Genomic DNA, 7,660 nt, shown 5'->3' on the forward strand with positions numbered 1-7,660 from the left:
TCAGTATCAGTACTGCTGATGGGAGGAATAACGTAGTATATAGTTTTATTCGAAATTTTGCATAAAAGGCAACTATATTTTTTATCTGCACATTTTGTTTTTCATATTTTAACTGTTTCAACGAAGGCACATGCCAGTAGTTACATAGTAAGGCTGAGCTTTGTTTGTGTGGAATTTTATCCGTTCAGGTTGTGGTGACTTTCGATTTTGCCTAGCTATGGTTTTTTAACGATGTAGTTATTACTGTGTGTTTTCTTTGTTAAGTGGATTATTTTCATTTTTCTACAATCGATATCGCGAGAAACAGATGTAGATTTGGTTTGTTTTGTGTTACACAGTTGCCATGACAACTTTAGATGAAACGTTAAAAATTCTGATGTCTGTCATACCTCATCTTCTTCTCACATACTGTATACCGCAGTATATTTAGAATCTGAGAACGTAGAGAATCAAAGTAATTTTATTTTCTAAATAAGTTATTCACACGCGTGCAGAATTAAACATTGAATAGCTCTGTATATATTATGCTTTAATTAAGATAATTTTGAATCTGTGAAGGATTGTTGCGTGTAAGTACAGTGGGATGCCTTGATCCAAAGACCAAAACACTCTTAACTTAAATACCCTTGGTTAATTTTTGTGTAGAATAAGAATAAGTCTAAGAAATACAGAAGGACAAGTTTAATGTGAAGTTGATCTCCCAATAATATCTACAAATAAGGAAAACATAATTTAGATATTATCATGAGAAAACTGTTTGAATTATCTTTAAATTAACCAAGAACTTAGAAAAGGATATTTTGTAAAAGACAATATTATAAATCATGTACATTCATTTGTCAGTAAGACGATGGTGACTGATAGCTTTATTAATGTATTTATTTTTATTGCGATACAATACCTTTTTAACTTATTTACATGTTTTATCAGAAACTTAAGGAAAGGGAAAAGAGATAAGACTTTTACACTTGTAGTTCGAGTGTTGTTTGAAAAGTTAAATGTACAACAACTGTGATTGATGAAGATAAATACTTGAAAATGTGGAACAAGAACTTAATAAAAACTAGGTTTAAGTAAAGACGTTAAAACTGTAACTGGATATGACTACTGGTAGGAAATATTGAATAATATCTTAAGTTGATCAATAACATTTTAACTAAATACATTAATTGTGAAGAACATCGTGTAATTATAACAGTATGCAAACAGAGTGATTTATAAACATAAAGAAGTGTTTTACTGATGGTAAAAAATAGTGAAAATATGCCTTCTGTGTCTTAAGAAAACAAACCAATGTATTCTTGAAACATGTAATATGTTCCACCATGAATAAAACACTTTTTATGCTTACAGTTAGTTGTTTGCTTATCTATTCTTTTAACGAAATTTTGTAGAATTAAGAAATTTATTGTTTCAATAAGATTTGTGAATATTGGAAGTGAATAGTGTAACTCTGGAGAAAAGGTATCTATACAGTTGAGAAATATTTTGTAAGTGAATTGTAATGTATTTTCTTATAGCAAAGCCGCATCAGGCTATCTTCACTGTCCACCAAATGGAATCAAACCTGTGATTTTAGCGTTGTAAATATGTAGGCTCGCCTCTGTACCATTGGGGAGCAGAGCGAATAATAAAAACATTGTTAATAATACAATAACAATAATAAAAGCCACAAAAAGATATCCGCTCAGCCCACCGAAGGGAATCGAACCCCTGATTTTATCGTTGTAAATCCGGAGACATACCGCTGTACTAGCGGGAGGCGTTTAGAGAGTGAAAGGCAGTAGAAGTTGAATCGTTGTTGGTGTAAACTCAGCTCTGTACCATTACTTACTTTAATTTTTGTTCACGGTTTTCCATGATGTTTGACTAAATTGGCAATGATTTTTGGATTATTTCTGAATGATGGAATATACCAAGTACATTCGGGTGGTATTATCAATTATGACAACAATTTGAAAACCTGGACAAATAATCGTAATGAAATATTTAATTCATTATTTTTTTATGTTGCTCATTTAATCGCCTATTAACAATAAGTGCAATCTATAGTATGCAAGCTATTTATACACGCACATATATACATGTAGTGAAACAATGCCTAACACACTATTTTGGCCTTGAATTCCTGTAGATGGGGGACCTTGGAATAGCCCCTTAAGGTCAATTGGCTAATCCACTTGGGCTAGGGTCAACCAAGTACTAGTGTTGGATGTTCTCAACAGGTGTTGTGGACATGTTATCTGATACTGGTCTTTGGGTATAGTGCTCACGAAATCCTGGTGTTGCTGCAGTGTTCTTGTTTGGCATTGTTGTCCATCCCGTCGTAGAACTCCATGGCGGGTGGGGTCAGTGAGCACCAAAATATTCTTTCTTATTATGGACCATCCAAATAAAAACTTAAATAAAATAGTAAAGAACAGCCCACGTCTTGAAGATTTTGGGCAGCAATCTTCAACATTTGTAACACCTGTACCTCATTTTCTTGCAAATGTCTTTCTTTTTCATTCAGAAGGAAATAGAAGGATTTGCTGGCTCTCAAAAGTAAGTCAAAAAGCTTCGCTCTGGTGACATATTGGTGGAAACATCCACATCTAAATGCAGTGAACTCCTTACACTCAAAGGCGATTGGGGATATACCTATTGAGGTTATACCTCATCCTATTTTGAATTAATCATGAGGAGTTATTGTTGAGGATTTGATGAGCATCCCCAGGTCATAGATCCTAAGGAGTTTCTGCAGTGAGGCATATCTCAATTTGCAGAGGTGGAATTATGATGCTGACCAATGTTCTCACTTTAACATTTACATCATTATTTGCACCTGCCACCATCAAGGCAGGTTATCTTAATTGCAAGGCACGACCATACATTCCAAAACCTCTCAAATTTTTTCAGTGTCAAAAGTTTGGTCACTCGAAGACATCATGTTGTGGTTCCTTGATGTGTGCTCATTGTGGTGGCAAGGACCATGAGGTCTATGAGTGTAAAATGGACCCTCATTGCGTCAGTTGAAATGGCTCTCACCCATTCTACTTCTATTCTTGCCCTAAAGTATTGGGAGAAAAGTAGGGCAGCATTTGAAGACAATTCAATACATTAATTAACTTTAGGCTCAAAAGTTGCTGTCCATTACTTCATCCTGGACGTATGCTGCTGCACTTCGTTCCACTACTACAGTGAGAGTGCAGACAGATCTCTCTGTGCCTCCAAAAGAATTGTTCTCAAACCAAATGAAAAGCTTTTTGACCTCAACCCTGAATTAACCATCAAGCAAAATAAGCACATGTTTAGCGCACCAAGGGAAGAGGACACCACAAAGTTTTTCCCCCAGCTACAATGCCCTTAACTCTTTCACTGCCACACTCAACTTTAGTCAATTTTTTTGTAATTGTCCTGATATGCCATGTTCGACTTTACTCTGCATTGTTAAGAACACATTTTTTTTTGCTCGGTGAGTAAATAAAGTTTCGAGAAACTACTCAACTATGTATCTGAAGCAAGTCGTCATTGGTTTTCAAAATATTACTGTAAAGAGCAGCACATAATCTTGATAAAACTTCAAGTAAAAGATGATTGTATGTTATGATAACTGACATTCTTTCTGCTATAACTATTTATAAGAACTTATAGGTGGTGGAACTGTTTTGTTTCATCATTTACTGCTTTATTTAGTCACATCTACAGAAAAATAAGAGTATCACACTATTCAACTATTTTGCGACAGTAGATTCAAATCAGTATGTTCTGAAAAGCTGGAAAAACAACTGACTGAACTGAGCAGTCTAAAGACGATAATTCGACCTTTTAGGTCAAATTGCGTAAGACTTAGACATGTATGACAACATTATTCTTAACTTTGTTATGTATACACTATACGACTGGTGGTAGTACAGTACTGTGGCACCGTCTTCATATAAAGTTAGTATAAAGAACCGACAAATCAACAAAATCAATTTAGGATTGTCTGGAAACGTGCACGAGTTCAACAAGTTCAAGTAAGCAAAGTTAGTACTGAGTACTAGGCTTAACGTTCTCAGTTGTATGCATGGATGCAAAAGTAAATTCAAAACATTTTGAAATAATTCAAAATTATTTCGGGCTACAGTAGCATTTCCAGTGTACTATTTCCAACTTTAGGCCGTTGTTTTGAATTTACTTTCGCATTCATGCATGCAGATAAAGTTTCAGAAATATGCCTATTTTGTTGATGTATGGTTTGTTGGCTCATTTCAAGTTCCCAGGTCAAAACTGAGCTTAAAGTTGAGATTACAACTCATTCTTCAGATATTTGAGTTGGATTAAGATACTCTAACCTAGGCCTAACCCATTATTTAGTAGTTCAACATGCAGTGCAGTTTACAATTGATTATATGTTGTGTACGTGTACCAGTACAGAACGATCACTGTATATAGGCTACTGCAGTCCAGAGTTCAAAATTATGAACTGCCCGACATCCCGGGGCATATAAATATTACCTACAGGCAACAGTTCTTGCTATGTCTATTTAAGTGATATTTCACGTTTAAATAATTGTCTTATTGGTCGTCCTTAACAGCCTGTAATAAAACTGGAAACCGAGCAAACAAGCTGCAATTTCTTTCATTAGACGTATTTCCCCTGCCGCACCGGCAACACGTATTGTAACATACAAATTAGAAGGTACATGTGAAAACTATATTGAACAGCCTTGTGCGGTAGTTTCTGTGTGCCGATGACATCACCTTTGGGTGACAAGGTTTCAGTGCCAGCGATTTTTGTGAACAGATACCCTCCCTCCAATATCTGTCTGTTTCCATATAATTTACCGAGCCCAACAAGTTCGTGCATCTAATAAACAGAATAGCAGTTCTTGTCTGTGGTTAATGTGTGGTTTTACCAAAGAAAGTGACTTTGTTGAAATATTTCAAAAAGTGAAGGAAATCTGATGATGAGAGTTTAGAATTGAATAGAGAAAGTGACATTAGTAAAGACGACAGTCGTACGAAGTGAAAGGAACTCTCCAGTGAAGATGTCAGAATTGACAAGGTTAAAAAAGTCGAGGAAAAAGCAGGCACCTAGTGAGTGTCAGTAGTCATAGTGGGATCATTCCTGCCGCTTCGGCAGGAAGATCAAGCAGTCAATGCTTTCTGCGGAATGCAATGAAAAGTATGAGAGAAACGATCTCGAAGCTACTAACCAAAATGGGAAGAAACATTCCCTTGGTTAAAGTTTGATCAAGAAACTACTGAAATGTTTTGCAAGGCACGCAAAAGCCACAAAAACATGTGCCAAGGTAATAGTGTTTTTGTAAAAGGTACCAGTAATTTTCGTCTACAACTGATCAAAGCCCACGATATAAGTGGAGGGCATACTCCGTGTGTTCAAGCTGCTAATGCTGAATCTAAACCACAGGTTCAGCAGATAGATTTATGCATAAGAAATTTACATGCTTATGAGCTTGAGAAACTGGAAAAGCTTTTCACTACCGCCTATTACTTAGTAGTAACAGAACAGCTGCTTTCTCTATTGGGCCATTATGAGATTTACAGAAAAAAAATGGAGACACGTACATAAATGAGAAATCAGCGAAAAACTTTATCACATGCATTAATGACATTATGATGTAAGATCTGTAAGCAGACCTTGATAATGCTACAGATATTGATTTCATCTCTATCTACACATCTTATTGTTCAATTCTCCGTGAGCCTGTTGTAGTCCTAAGAAACCTATAAGACAATGGTTGGATGGAGACTTAGTTTTAATGTTTGAGTAATGATTATTTTGGTGATTGCACAATGATATTAGGTGGGGTTTCTTATTGTTTATGTTTGAAACAATTCTGTGCAAAACATTTAGGGATTTGTATTTTGCAGCTACTTATAACTGTGTGACAGGCATTACTGTACTTGAATACCACACATTAAGGTCAATCTGAGGCTTAGTTTAATAAACTGAGTGCTGGCTCAACTTGTGTGCTTTCTAAGGAGAATAAACCATGATTACTTGAAAATTTAATTTCAATGATTAGCCAAATGTCTCCTCATCTGATTAGTGACGTGCATGAATGGATTAAGGAGATTCCAACTATCCCTTTATCTACTATCTAGCAAAACCACAGCCAAGGGAACTGGCTTGGAGAAATCAGCATAACCAGTCAAAAGTTCACAGTTCCTCATGCAGAATTTCTCAGGCTTTGCAAAGTGTATTCACAAGTAAACTTGTCTTTTTGTTGTTGTTGTTATAGTTTGTGAAGAAAGGGTGTGTTCAAAAACTTTTGTTTTTAGACCAGATACAGTTTACTTAATAAAAATGATTAATTACAATGAAATTTCATAGTATGGATGAAATAAACTTTTGTATTATTTAAAAAATGGTTACATAAAAAAAACGTTTTTTTTACATACCCCTTTTGAAACTGAGGTGGTGAAAGTACATATTCTGATACCACATGTCCACTGAATGGCATAATATCATAACATTCATTTCAATTTCTATGACTCAATGACGAAAACTGGATAAGAAAAATTTACTTACAACAAAATTTTTCAAACATTTCCTTCAAAACACTAATTTCAAATTAGGTGGTTAAGACACTCAACTTGTAACCCGTGCGTTGAGGGATTGAATCCTCGGCACAACAAACATGCTGGCCCTTTCAACTGTGGGGGTGTTAAATGTGATGGTCAATACCACCATTCACTGGTAAAAAAGAAGCCATAAAGTTGGTGGTGATGACTAGTTGCCTTCCCTCTGGTTTTACACTGCTGAATTAGGGACGACTAGCACAGATAGCCCTGGAGTAACTTTGCGCGAAATTTAAAACAAGCAAAGAAACAGGAAACAAAACTAGGAATTGTCCATATTTATCTTTGCAGTCTTTTTAATTTTTTATATACAACCCACGTTATCAGAAGAATTTATCAAAATTCTAAATGAACTTCATTTTCTCAGTAAATTTACGTTGTATGACGTAATTAGATCGAGTAGAATATTCATAGAATTGTATAGTTGTATGCATGAACTAATTAAAAGAGTTTTAACTTTAGAGAAAGTCGCCCATACGTCAGACAAAATTGGGGGTTTTATGTAATTAACTTGCTCTGTTAATTATTTTCTGTCGCTTTAATTGGGCATCATACTAATTATGATATCTCTAGTGAATTAATTTGAGGTAGGTGATCAGGCGTTTTTGAAGGGCTCTCAGGTGAATATATAATGACGTGTTTATTGTAGGATATTTTGTTAGTTATAACATTCTACTCAAGTCTGCGACAGCAGAGAACTGAATGGCTTTAGTATTATCTTGGGTCAAAATAAAAGTAACTAACATTGGAGCAAACTTAATTGTATGATGTTTTGAAGTACCGATTACAAGACCATGTTTTTGATTAATAACTAGGCATAAGATTGATAGTCGCCTTATAATTGCAGCTGTCTGCAGGTCTTTTAAACCCCTACTCTCACCTATCGCATTCTCGAATTTACAGATAGCATCCAGCTACGCATGCGTGCCAGATGTTCGCTCATGGCCAACGCTAATCTTGCAACTAATCCACCTGTAGGCTGTTCAGTTATACTATTGATTTTTGTGGACCTGAAAAAAAGGGCTTGTGACTCTCAATTTTTTCCCATGGTTTCTGATACTATGGATCGTATTATATTAGAGATCTCCCT

The sequence above is a fragment of the Tachypleus tridentatus genome, unplaced genomic scaffold (genome assembly GCF_004210375.1).
Source record: "Tachypleus tridentatus isolate NWPU-2018 unplaced genomic scaffold, ASM421037v1 Hic_cluster_2, whole genome shotgun sequence".
Classification (NCBI taxonomy): domain Eukaryota; kingdom Metazoa; phylum Arthropoda; class Merostomata; order Xiphosura; family Limulidae; genus Tachypleus; species Tachypleus tridentatus.